The sequence below is a fragment of the Pithys albifrons genome, chromosome 10, assembly GCF_047495875.1.
Source record: "Pithys albifrons albifrons isolate INPA30051 chromosome 10, PitAlb_v1, whole genome shotgun sequence".
Taxonomy (NCBI): Eukaryota; Metazoa; Chordata; class Aves; order Passeriformes; family Thamnophilidae; genus Pithys; species Pithys albifrons.
Window position 1 is genome coordinate 28,798,663 of NC_092467.1, and position 13,900 is coordinate 28,812,562.

The 13,900-nt window shown below is 52.0% G+C and overlaps 1 protein-coding gene across 2 annotated transcripts in view; it reads right to left on the reverse strand.

Annotated features, from left to right (window-relative positions):
- SSBP3 (single stranded DNA binding protein 3) overlaps window positions 1–13,900 on the reverse strand; it is a 53,935-nt gene that overhangs the window by 38,229 nt on the left and 1,806 nt on the right. The gene's annotated exons all lie outside the window — the stretch shown is intronic.

Below are 13,900 nucleotides of genomic sequence, written 5' to 3' on the forward strand. Positions count from 1 at the left end.
TGCCGGCTCCAGCCGCTCCTGCGATCCAAGCGGAGCAGATGGCACGCGCAACACTTACGGCTTCGCTTTCCAGCCGCCATCGCAGAGCTGCTTCTCAGGAGGGCGGAGGCGTGGGGGGGGGGGGATGGCATTTTTTTTTCTATTTTCCCTGGGAATTTTGATTTTTCTTTAAAAAAATAAAAACCACTTATAATCCTGGACTTGAGACCCCGAAGCCCCTGGCAGCAGCCTCTCTGGAAGGACAGTGCGTGCCGGCTGATTGGCAGCCTGTCCGTCTGTCCACGCCTGGGGAACCGGCTGACCGCCCAAAATCCCCGCCGAGAGGGACAAATCCTGGAAAGCCTCACAAAGCAGAGACTGGGGGAAATAAAAAATAATAATAAAAAAAGGGGGATGAAGCGATCAGAAAAAGGGCTTTCTAGGGATTCTGCTGGCTTGCCTGGATTTCCTCCCTTTTTATGGCTTACTGAGGGGCAGCTTTTGCCTCTGCCCCCATGGAAGGGTGGACAGGAAGTTCAGAGAAGCGTGACCTGAGTGGAGGAGACCCAGAGGGAAAGCTGAGATGTTTCAGCTCCCATTGGTCTTCCTCCTCCCACCAGGTAAGAGGAGCAAGGCAGATGCTGTTCCACCCAGGGTGATGACAGGCATTCACCAGCTTGGTGACCAGACCTGAGGTCCAATGTCACTACATGCCATGGTCCTTTCATGCTACACTAGTGGCTCAAACCAGGTTTTCTAGTTCTCAGTGGAAGCCAACACCTCGAATGAGGCTGGGAAACCATAAATCTGGGCATTGCAGACACCAGATTGCTTTCAGCAGCCGCGCTCTGCACAGAGCTCAGTGATAAGTAACAAAAAAGTCTGCGCTTTGCACCGCTGATTTCTTGTCTGGGGATGCATAAAACCTGGAGATGACAGATCAGCACCTCGATCCAAGAGCATCCCTGCGCTCACTCTGCCGGAGAGGTGGATAAACAAAGGAGGCTCTCCCTGGCGTCCGCAGGCAGCTGCCACCGCCACTGTGCAATAGTGGGAGGGGGGAAAACAAAAGAGGTCTGCATGCTGGGCTCCGTGGGAATGGGATGCCTCTGGCTATCTGGGCCCTTTTATTCTGCTGGTACCTGGGAGGGAGCTTGGCCCCAGCCTCTTGGACACCTCCCTTCATCCCCCAGAGTCCCCTTGCCCAGCCACCCTGGCTGGATGCCAAGGGCAGTGCCATACACTGTAACCATTCAGCATCCAGCAAGGAAGAAAATATCTTGTGTTTAGGCACAGAGAGTGGCTTGGCCATCCTGGCAAAGAACTCAACACTGATCTGGACCAGGATGCAACAGTTCTGTGCTGATGGGCGTTGTTGGGTGTGACCAACATCCATTCGAATCCCACGTAGGCTGCTCAGGCGTAAGAGTTTGAGTGCCCATCCAACGGTGCACAGAGATTTAGGGAGGTCAAATACTTGGCAGGGAAGTTTTCTGATGTAGTTTCTTAATTTAGACAGCCCCACTGCTTGCAAGGCCAACCAGCAGACATTACAGCAAGGGAAAAGGGACAGAGCTGGGAAAAGCCAACTTGAGGATGTTTCCAAAAAAAAAGAGATGGTGGCCAAGGCTGTGGCACCGAAACACCCAGGTCTTGGTCATCCATCCAGAGGCATGTGCTGCTTGTGCTTAGTTGGCCTGGTGAGCTCAGAGCAGCCTAAAGCAGCTGGAATAACACTGCTAAGCTCCTCACAAGCCCACAAGTCTTCCCCAAAATGCTGGCTGGACATTGCATCTCAACTCTGTCCCCTATTCCAACCACTAATACCGTGTTCATGCCCCATCAGTTTGTTGCTTGAGCCCCACTGATGGGCTTCACTCCAACAGAGCACCACAGACTCCAAAACCAGGGTTTTGGAAGTGTCAGTGAGTGCATCTCTAGCTCTTGGGGCAACATGGATTATTTTACCAGGCCACCATGGTGAATCCTTTGGAAGGAGGGAAGGCAAGCCATGAAACCATCTTGACAATCCCAAAGTTGAATAATTATTACCTGGGCTGTGGGAAGCCCTCTGCTCTTCCCTGGACATGAGCTCCCAGGACCCACCAGCACCCGGGGAGGGGACCACACTGCTGGTCTCCCCCTCCCCAGGGCTTTGCCAAGGAATGCCGGGGGCGGCAGCGGGGGGAGCAGCGGCGGTGGCGGTGCTGGGAAGGGAACCAGCTGGAGAGCCGCAGCCTCATGAAATAATGAAATGCCAAACCAACCCCTGCATCTTCCACAGTCTCTCAGGTCACCTACCAGATTAGGAGGCCTGTTGCTAAGGCAACCATATCTTGCAAGTGCTAGCTGAACTTCCCCATCGGTTTTAACCCTTTAAGGAGCAAAAAAAAAAAATTCACCAACCCGAAGAAATATATATAAAAATAAAAAACCTGGGTAACGCTGATGATGCAACCAGAAGGAGATCAGTGGAGGCAAAGGGGGGGCAGCTGGGAAAGGGAAAGCAAAGGGAAGGCGCCCCAGCAGCCACCACCCCCGCGATGCACACTGTGCTGGCTCCCTTCCAGGTGGCTAATAAAATTATTCGGCATCCGCACACACACCCAAGACCCAGCAAACTTTCGATGCGCCTGGCACAGCAGCAGGGGGAGTAAAAAAAGGCACAAAAAAAAAGGCAGCAACAAAAAGTCAGGTTATGCATATGAAATGGGGGCAAACAAAGCAAAAATGGAACTTTTTTTTTTCTTTTCGTGTGGCCTTGCAGACGCCGGGCAAGCCCTGATGCCTCGGCAAGCAGCCGGCAGCTCGGCGCCACACGGGAGGGGACAGATGGCCGGCGCTGCGCCCGGCAGCGACACTGGGATGGAGGTGATGGGCACTGGTGGCCACTCTGCCAGTTTTGCTACAATTCATGGCCAGGAGCATCCAGAATGGGGACACACAACTTGTACTCTGTGACCATAAAATAATAAAAACAGCCCCTTCACCACCCAGGGCTCATATCCCAGTGGAGCAATGGGGACCACAGTTGCATCCCCTGGGAGGATAAAACCCTATTCTGAATGCACACAAGCAGGGAGCCCTAAATCTTGCAGCTTGCTGGGATAATGGGGAAGCCTGTGAGCAATAAGGGAATTAAAAAAAAAAAAAAGGAGTAAGGCAATGTACAGGCAGCACAAGGGGAGGGAAAAAAAAAAAAGGAGGGAGAGGAGAAAGAGGCATGGAAAGGAGGAGAAAATGTGGAGCGGCATAAATCAGGCGCGCGGGGGGAGCCGGGCAGCACGTGCTGCGTTGCAAGCACACAGGCAGCGCACGCGGCCGGTTCCTGCCTGGCAGGGTGAGCACTGGGAAGCAACTGGCCTCGTGCCCCAGGGAAAGGGGCTCCCAACCCCTCCTTGTGCTAATTCGGTGTGAGGTATTGGCTCTGCAACCCAGCACACAATCATTTCCATGTTAAAATCTCTTTGGGGAAGAAAAAGCCTCTGCTGGCGCTGGTGCAAAAGGTATTTGATGGCAGAAACTAAGGGGATCGCTCTGTGCACTCTTCTTCCCATTCTCGGGTCAGGGCAGGGACAGTAGGTACAATTCCTGCTGAATTCCCCTCAAATGAGGGCAGCAAAATGGAAACTCACTCACAAAGCAGCCTTCTTCCCACCATCCTGCTCCAAATTCACAATAAAGAGAGGAGCCAGGACCTGTGCAAACCCAGCCCTGCTTTGCTGTGGGGCTGTGGTGAGATGGGTCACCACGCAGAGGGGCTGCTGGAATTGCTGCCTGGCTCCGACCTCACCCTGGCACCCCTGCACCTTGCCAACTGGCTGGCAGGAGAAACTTAATTAGCCATATCCGTCAACCCCAAACATCTGTAACCAGCAATATTTACAACCAGAAATAAAGAGGAGTGACCTTCGCGGTGTTGAAAGACAGTTGGGTTCTTGTATTACAACAGCGGGGACAGGCAAAATTCATTATCCCTAATAGCCGTCCTTATAACCAGATTAAACACAAAGCCAGAAATTCCATATTCCCTGATGTGCCACCATCCCCATCCCAAGCAGAGGGGAATACCCCCCTGCCACAGCACTGCACGTTCAGCTGATGTTTATGCATGTGGCCACCTCCATCCCTCCGATCAGGGAAGGACAATACCCTGGCTTGTCCCACCCCTAGGGCTGGAACACCCAGCTAGGGTCACATCCCTCCTGGTCCTTCTCCAGGCAGCTCTGGGGAGATGCTTGGGTCCCCTGTGAACATCTTAGGGGTTCCAGAGGTAAGCTCCCTGCTACACCAGGGATGCTGTGGTAATACTCAGAGAGTGCTGGAAATGTTTCCTCACAGGATGCAAGGGAGAAGCACCCAGTTCCCAGCATACAATGAAACAGAGCCCAATGCTCCAGAAATAACCATCATCACATCCCCCTGCACAGACATCCCCAAGCATGAGGGCTTTTGTCCTGAAGACACAGCCAAGGTTTTCCCCTCTGGCTGTGAGATCCTCACGGTGCCAATCACCAGCCGGGGAGCAAGAGCCTGTTATTTTCATCAGAGGATATTGTCTGTGGGGACCTTCAGCTGCCAGCCAAGAGAAACAAGTCACCGGAGAGAACCTGAGCCTCCTAATGGCTTTTCCTTCACCAGCCCTGGCTCCAGCAGCACTGTGAGGGCAGCTCCTTCTCCAGAAGATGAGCACCAGCGGGGCCAGCTGGTTTCTCCAGTGTTCAGCAGCAACAAGTCAAACTGCTTGCAAAACACTTAAGTGGGGGGGAAAGCTTCAAATGGACCATGCAGACGACGCACTGCACTGGAGCAACGGTAAAAGTTAAAATTAATTAGCTGGCAGGATGACAAAGAAGCCATTGTGCAGCACGGTGGAGCAATCCAAGTACAAAGGCTTTATATAAGTCATGTTGAAAACTCCTTGATGACTGCAGGTAAGGACGGACAAGCTGTCAGGACGTGCCCATGACATCCTGAAGGGCTCTGGGACAAATAAGTAAATCTACTTTTAATGATGAAATGAGCCCTGGGAGCTTCAGCCTGAACATTCTCTTTGGTGGAGACTGGCAGAGGTGTGAAGCACTTGGGTGTTATTGGTGCTGTGATGCCCAGTGTAAGACAAAACCACCTGGTTTGGGGTTTCCATGGAAAACTGCACTTGAGCTGGGCTGAAGGTGTCCATGTGCAATACAGAGCAGTTTGCTTCCTTACGAGTGCCCACCTTCATCCCCAGCCATACCCCACAGAGCACACCCCTGCACAACCCCTCTGACAAGACCAAGCGTTTCAAAGTGTGGCTGTGCCTGCCTCAAACCAGACCTCAACAAGGTCTCACAAAACCAGACACAATTCCTGGACCACCTTGTAGAAAAAGATCCTCCCAACAGCCAAAAGGTTTTCAGCACCAAGAGGCAGACCTGGGTTCTGCTCCTCAGGGGGGAGTGGGCACTCTCCCAGAGCCAAGGGAACACAGGAACAGAACTGAAGCTGCTATGGAAAGTCACCCCAAGCTGCTACAAGCCATGACCCCTGCACCATCCCACAGGCAGATGGGCAGGGGGAGGCTGGGTGTGATTTACACCCCACCAGCTGCACAGCTCTCCAGTAGAAAGGAGCTGAGGGGAGAGAAGCACCTCTCCCTCCTCCTCACTGCAAGCATCACTCCCAGGGCAGGGAACATGGGTGCTCAAGCAGCTCCTACTCCACAGGGTGCCCTTAATCCAATGGGACTCCCCCAAAAATGGGAACAAGCACCCAGTGAGGGCCAGGCAGAGCAGATGGGCAAGGAGGATGCTCCGCCAGGCTTTGGCAGGGGAGGGGAGCCAAGAGCGACGCAGCACCCTTATCTGCCCACCCCAAACCAGGCCGCTTCAAGGAAGCGCCCTGCCCCCTTCCTCAGACTGGCCTGTCTTTTTTTCACTTTTAAAAAAAGGCAAAACACAACCCCAAACAACCGGGCTCATAACTGCTCCCAAAGACAGAGGCTGAGCTTCAATGCACTGCTTGAGGCAGGAAGTAGCTCTTCACCTGCCTGAGGACAAAGCCAGGCATTGCCAGCTGCCCATGGGGTGACATAGTGGCATTTCCCATCTTACAGCTGCCAGAAATAAATACGCAAAGTCAAGGCCTGGGACACCCTCACAGCAAGGCTGTTCTGGAAGGAATGGGAAGCCAGCTGGCCATTTGCCTTGGTGGGCACCAGTTGGTGATGGACCAGGCACCCTGGGTGCGATGGGAGCCATGCGGATGGGAGCTGGGGCAGGAGGCAGGCACAGAAGAAAATCCAGGTAGGAGGGACTAGCCATGGCCGTTGTGCCTGCTGGGAATACCATGGGATGGCAGCCCCCCCAGCTGTGTTGGGCAGGTCACACTCACCAGCAAGTTAGAGTCACTGCAGTGCATCCTCAGCTTTGGTTTGTAGCCAAAAAATTCCAATTATAGGTGCTAGCTCAGCCCTGTGAGATTGTAAAAAACCAGCCCAAATCCAAGAGAAATAGAAAGGAAACTCCCCCACCCCAGACCCTGTTTGAGGCAGGCAGGAGGGGCGGCAGGAGCTCATTTTCACTACAGAAAGCCGCCGCACCCCAGGAGGAGAGGCACCAGATCAAATGTTCAAGGGTTGATGCAGAAACATTAAGAAAAAAAAATTAAAAAGAAAATGTTAGCTTAAGACACAGCCAGAGGTCTTCCTTTGGACTTTATCTTAAGGCAGCAGGCTGCAGCCTCACACACAGCCAGACAGACGGACCCTGCAGACTCCCATCCAGCCTGGGGAACCTGGCAGTGGAAATCACCTTGTTAAAAACCACTGGTCATGGTGGTGATGGACATGAAAGGGGAAGGATAAGGCAGGTGGGAGAGCACCAGATGGCCAGGCATGAAAAACTGCTCTGTCCCACCACTCCAAATACACAGGCACAAGCACCTCTATGTATATCCATAGGTACATCTTAATTCTGCATATTGCATAGGTATAATTACACATATGTACATACACACATATACACGTTTATACGTATTTTTCACATAATTCTGATAATAACAGCCACCATGCATGCAGCACTAAACTCAGACAGGAGAGTGAGCATTTCTCCTATTATCCAGAAAAAGATTTAACTAAATGCACAAACCCAAGACAAAAGAAAAGCTGGCTTTAGCACATGGAGTTGCACCCCATCCATGTCCAAACCTTACCTGAGTCCCCCAGGTGCCCCTCTCACCCTGGACTGGTGTCCCTGCTATGGAGATGAGAGAAGGGATGTGGCAGTGGGTGGGTGGGGAGTTGGGAGGTCCCACCACCTGTGGGAAGTGGTAGCCACAAGCAGCCACCCTGTATTTTGGAAACTCCCCCTCAACTGCACAGCTGTAGCTTTGAGCTCAGCTCCTGGCACCTGTGGCCACAAGCAGGAGTTCTGAGAGAAGAAAAAAATCTAAACCCCAAACCAAGGCAGAGGTGAGGCATTTGTTTACTTGCAAAGAGACATTTTTGCTGTCAGCCTGAAGAAAAGCACTGCTTCTGCCCTTCTCAGACCCCAGATCTGCAGTGACCCTCAGGGATCTGCAGAGTGAGGCCTCGGACGGAGAAGAAATTAGGAGGAAAGTGCTCATGGGCTAAGCAGAAGCCTCAGTGGGAATCAGGGAGCCTTCCTGACCCATGAGTGGGATGCTGGTGAGGTAGGTGTGTGATGCTCTTGGGGACACAGCCAGCTCTGTTGTTCCTGTGGGCAGAGCAGGTCAGATCTCCAGCACCAAACAGGCTGGACATGAGCTGCTCTAGGTGCTGTATCACTCTCCCTCTTTTCGTAAGGAAAAGCAGGACTAAACGTGGCTGCACCAGCTCCCCCCTTGAGCAGCCCCCCACCAGCGAGGCTTCTCACAGTTGGGCTCCATTTCGGTGGTGCCAGCTCTGCCGCGGGGGCGTGAGCAGTGAGAGAGGAAAAGCAGACAGAGCCCACCGCCCGCTCCCCAGGACCAGCTCAGGCAGCTGTTTCCAATAGAACCAGGGACAGCTTTACAAGAGAAAAATAGGGAACAAAAGGTAGGAGAAAATCCAAGTTTCCAAGGTAAGGAAGGAAATGATCAGGAGAACAGGAAAGTCTCACTCGTACCCAACACACGACGTCCTGACCTAACACCTCCCACTGCCCACTGCCCGCCGGACAGGAGCCTCCCCTCCACCGTGCTGGACAGCCTCGCCGGCACGGCACAGCTTGGCACAGCGGCCCCTCGCCCTCTTTGTTCCTCTGAAGGGACCCCAGAACGCCGGGAGAGGAAGGGCTGTGAGCTTTGTGCTCTCCCAGAGCTCAGCATCTGCCGGGGGCGGCCGCTCCCCCCGCAGCCCCCCGCGCCGGCAGCAGGTCCCCTCGCCGGCCTCACCGCGCTCGCCCACGTGGCCGCCGGGGCAAACAATGGGATGGCGCGGGCTGCCGAGCTCGCCACGCAAGGCCTTCCTCCTCCTCCTCCTCCTCCCTGCTGTGGGCTTTGCCTGCCACTGGAAGCTGGACCCTTTCAAGCACCGAGGGGGGTGGGGGGAATTAAAAAAAAAACCACCAAGCCAACAAACAAAAACCGCCCAGGAAATAAAAAATACTCAAATTTGCCTCAGTGCTGCACATGAGCTCATGCAAGGTGAGGACACGCTGACTCACACACATGGAGATGGGCAATGGGGTGGCAGAGCTGGACCTCCACGGGCAGCACCTGGACACCCACTTCAGCACCCCTCTGTGCAGGGGCTTCCCACTTGTGACACAACCCCCCACCCGCCCTCCTATTGCAGGCAGAATTGAGGAAAACCTTCCTCTCCTCCCGTCCCACTCCCAGCTTTTTTGGAGAAAACCCCTCCCAGACTAGAGCTGGGTAAACTTCGTATCTTTGAACCATTTGTTGATGTAAGACCCATCTCCTGCCTTACTTTTGCTGAGGCACTCGGGGTGGGGTGGAGGGGGGGGAACGTCTGTTTCCATTTGAAACCGTCAAAATTAGCATTCAGTAATTAAAAATCACACCCTTTCTCTTAATAACCTAACCAGCATGATACAATCAGGTTGTGCCAACTCTTTAATCTAATTGACTAATTACAGATTTTAATTTAGTCAGTTACTGAACAACTGTTGACAATTTGTTTTCATTAGGGACAGAACAGGATAAATATTTAGGCTCCCCAGTCAAAGACTAAGACATAAGCTCTGGGCTCTGACCTTCGGTTTCACAACGGCGGCTTCTCCATCGGCATCACCCATGGAAAGGTGCTGCTCTGAAATGCCCTGGTCCTGCTGCTGGGCAGCAGGAAGTGGCAGGAAAGGTTGGTCCGTTTCAACAGTCAAAACTGTTCAAAATATAAAACTAAACTAATCCAGCCTTGCATGGTACTCCAGTACGAGCAGAGTTCAAGGGACACTCAAGCTCACCAGTACCCTAAACTGGGAGGGAAGGCTGAGCCCAGTGCTGCCGGGAGATGGAATATCTGGATTTATTTATTCTTATTGTAATTTCTTTTAAGTGATGTGGAGTTTTGCAGCTGCTCCTGGCAGCCTGCCACTCCTGAAGGAAACTCCTCTCTCTGGTTACCTACCAGGGAACCCTGTCCCTGCAGAGTGGAGCTGGATGAAGCCCAGACAGAGCACAGGCTCATGTGGAAACAGGACAAAGTTGTGTGTGCTGCTGGCTGAGCCTCGTGCCCAAGGCTCAGGCGATGTCCATGGGGGCGCACAGGGACCACATAAAAGCTGTTCTCAATCCCTGTCCCTGCATTGTGCCAAACCTGTACCAAAAATATCTGCTCTCCTAAGCAACATCTTTTCAATACACTGGTTGCACATTGCAGAAGAAGCTTGTATGAACCACCACCACCACCACCACCACAGATGTACTCATGGACAACACTATCACACTTGCTGGTTCCATCCCACACAGCCATGGGTGCCTTGAGCCAGGGTCTCACAGCCTTCACTGGTCCTGGAGCAAGAAGAGAGCCTGGCATGGGCACCAAACACCTCATGTGCAAAGAGCATCTCCTCCCAGGAGTGACCCCACACTGCCATCTCACCTGACAAGATGCCACACCATGAGGTTGCCACACAGACTCTGGGGAGCAGAAGGTGCTGTGACAAAGCGCTGCCACAAACACCATATTTGGGCAAACACCAAGCTGGGTACATGGAGTTTGCCCATTGTTGGCCAAGCGTACATAAAATGCTCTCCCAGTCTGAGGAAAGACTCATACTGGGATACTTTTAACCACAACCACCACATGAATGTCACCCTGCAGCTCAGGAACACCCAGGCAGTGATGCTGTGAGAGGGTGCCTGTTGCACATCCAGCTGATGTGAGATGGGCAGATCCAGCAGCAAAGGACCATTGTCCATGTCCCCTGCCAACTGTGGCTGGAAGGGCACCTACAGTGGGGGAAACAACTGGATTTGGGGTTGAAACTCCAGTGCCTGGGGGACATCCCCCAGTCTGTACTGCCAACAGGCCAAAACCCTTCCAGTCTCACTCCCCACCGAGCGGTTTTGCACACTAACGCCAACAAGCCTGGATTTCTCCATCCATCCATCTGCATGGGCTTCAGAAACCCCTCGCCAAGATCTCATGTTTCAGATGGGGGAAAAAGGGAGGAGCTCCGGTTGCGCCCAATGAGGATGGGAGGACATGAGCCCCAAAAAACCCATATTTTCCCATACCAATTACCACCTTCCCAGCGGCAGCTGCTGTCGCAGAGCATCTTTCCAGGCCTGAGTTAGAAAGAACTACAGCAGCTTTCCAAAGTTAAAAACAAAAATAAATAAATCAATGTTTTGCATTAATGGCAAGTTGAAGCCACAGCTCTACAGATCTCGTTCTGCAAAGAAAACAGCATTTCAAATGCGCCCAAGTGCAGGTCCTTCTCAGAAGGGAACCGGGGGAACAGAGGAAAGGGAAGGATGAAGTCAAAGTCTTCCTCAGCTGAAGGATACCCCAATTTTTCTCTGCTGCATGTTGACATTCTGAGCTGCCCATGCAGGCAGAGCAATACCACAAAAAGTATGTAGCAACAGTCAACTAGATTTAAGTTCATTTTCTGTAGCTCGAGGCCAAAATCGACTGAAGTGGTTCTGGTGATCAAGTTTTCTGCAATTCCCCTTTCTATGTATTAGCTCTTTGACAGAAATTCACTGCGGTATTTAAACTGGCAGTCATCACCGCTAACTCAAATTGTATTGGCTTTCACGGCGTTGAAATGCTCAACTGCGACCAGCCATCGGCCAATTCCCAGATAACGCGGTGGCTGAAATCCCCTGTCATGCCGAGTGATCCCGTTGCAAGCTCACTGGCTCCAGGAGCGTGCCATAACACCGGCATGCTCGCCATGGAGCTCTGACCAGCAGAGGAGCCTAAATCAACAGCTGCAGATTGAGTTTTAGGAGTTGATGGGTGCTTGTTGTGCTGTTAACTTGGATGAATTCTTTTGATACAGGTGGGACAGGCTGACTAACAACCCTTCAATCAACACAACTCGATAGTTGTGTTAACAGACAGAGTCCTGCCAGAGATGGAAGGATAGGGAACCACAGCATTACTCTTGCCTGTGCCAGGTGAATCCCCACTCCATCACTCTTCTCTCAACAAGCACCATTCACTTGAGTCTCACCAGGCTTTTGTCTCAGCTTGGGGAAAAAAACCTCAGGGGAAACATAAAGAGTAAGATTCCTAAATAGTCACAAAAGCCCACAGCTTTCAAGGGTCCTCTCAAAAAAAGAGCAATGGGATTTCTCCTGACTTTATTTTCTTGTTAAAGATCTAAATATTCAAAACTGGAGGGGGAAATTAGCAATTTGTTCTGCTGCTCTTAAGTTTTCATATGGTTATGCTGGATGGTGAAGTGGAAATGATGCAGCATGCAAATCCCACTGTTAGCACCCTGCTAACAGGTGTGCCACGCATCTCCCGAGCAAGCACCCCCTCCAGGAGGCTGACATGCCAAGCCCTAGCTGGCTCCCAGAGCATCCTCTCATTCTGTCCTTAAGAGCACCATGGTAAATACATCATGTTTGGGTACATAAACACTATATTTCAGACAAACACCAAGCTGGGCACACAAGAGTTTGCCAACAATTGGCCAAGTGTAGATACAATGCTCTGCTGGTCTGGGGCAAGACTTATATTGGGGTATTTTTAAATACAACCATCACATGAAACGATTCATGATTCACTCCAGCCCCATTTGGGGCTCATATCCCACTTAGCAGCCATGTACCGCTGATGGGTCACTGGCTTTGGTGCCTGACGAAGACCAGCATTCCAGACCCGGTGCCTATCGGTGAGGCCGGCCATCACACTCACCAGTACCACCAGCCTGCCCTGGAAGCTGGAGGGAAACAAGGCACTATTCACACTTCCCCAGTTATCGTTTGGTTCTTTGGTCAATATTTAAGTTTTGGCCAGATAGGTCCCTTGCCCTGTAAAGTACACACTGTGCCAGGAAAACACTGTTCCTCAGAAAGGGACTGTGCCATCGGCATCCACCACCAGCCACGCCAGGGAGGAGAAGGACAACCCCCTGTCTTGTGGTCAAAACATGCCTGGGGAAACCAACCCAATGCCACCAAGCCAAGGCACAGGGGAGTGAAAATCTTCTTAGGAGTCTTTGCAGTAAAGCCCAAAAGGTAAAGCACTTGGGGCTGTTACAAAACTGCATTACACTGAGAATTAAAAACAATCAGGATTGTGTCTATTTACTGTAAGCTTAAAGCAATGTGTATTAAAGAAGTTTATGCGAATCATCTAATGCACTCAGGCCTATTGTTAGAATTATTACCAAGCTAAAAAAAGATTAATTTCTCTAAATACACTAAATCCTCAGACATGATGAGGAGGCTGCTGTGAATGGAGCATTACCATGACTTGCTTGCTAATGTCATCTTCACCTGTGGCTTTGCTGCCCAAAAATCTACCTTTGCTTTGCTCCTGATGAGCCTGCTGTCCCATCCAGGCTCTCAAAACCTCCAGATTTTGGTCCAAAACACTTAGGAAGCAAGCAGCTACTCACACAGAGCCAAGCACCAGTAGATGTGCTGCCGGTTGTCAGCTCTGACCCTCAGTTCAGGAGTTCACCATCTTAATCCAACCCAGTAAAAACAAGCAACACAGACAGCAGTCACAGGGAGGGATGGAGAGATGGACAAACCCCACCCAGCAAATACCCAGACCCACTTCCCCCAAGACCCAGCAAGATGGGTAGAGAGGAAAGGCATTTCAACAGCCAGCTAAGGCTCTCCAGCAGCCTGGCACTGCCCATGCCCCAGGGTGACCAGGGCACCAGCCTACATGAGTACCGTGGAGGTCGCTGAGACACTTGCCCAGTGCTGCTCACCAGCAAACCCTCACACATCCCAACCCAGGCATGTTGAGGCAATGAGAAACTTGGGAAGGGAGGAAAAATGGTTTCCATACCATAGTCTCCCTGGAGCAGACAAAACCAGCTCCTGCTACAAGGTTTAAACTTACTTGACTGGGGTCCAAGCCCGCAGCCAGGTGACTAATCCTTTGATGCAAATTCCTCCTGATGCTGCGGATGCAGGCGATGTGTGCAGGACGGGAGTGGGCAGCCCACCCATCTCCCACTGGAGCAGACATGCCATGCACCCCTGCCAAGAGGTGTCTCTTTAGGAGACCCCTTAGTTCCAGCATTCCACCCCAGAAGCATCATCTGTCCCTGGGTCATGCTACCACCTCTGCAGAAAACAACCCAAACCACAGAGAGCCAGCACACACAACAATCTACCATGGGAGTCTGCAACCGTAACTACAACCAAGCCAACACCTCTATCTTGCTGGGATCAAGGGAAGACTCAGACAAACCAAGGAAGCCCCCAGCCTTGCCAAAGGCAGGAAAATGGTAACTGGGGCATTCAACAGCAATCTGGGGGAATCCCCTTG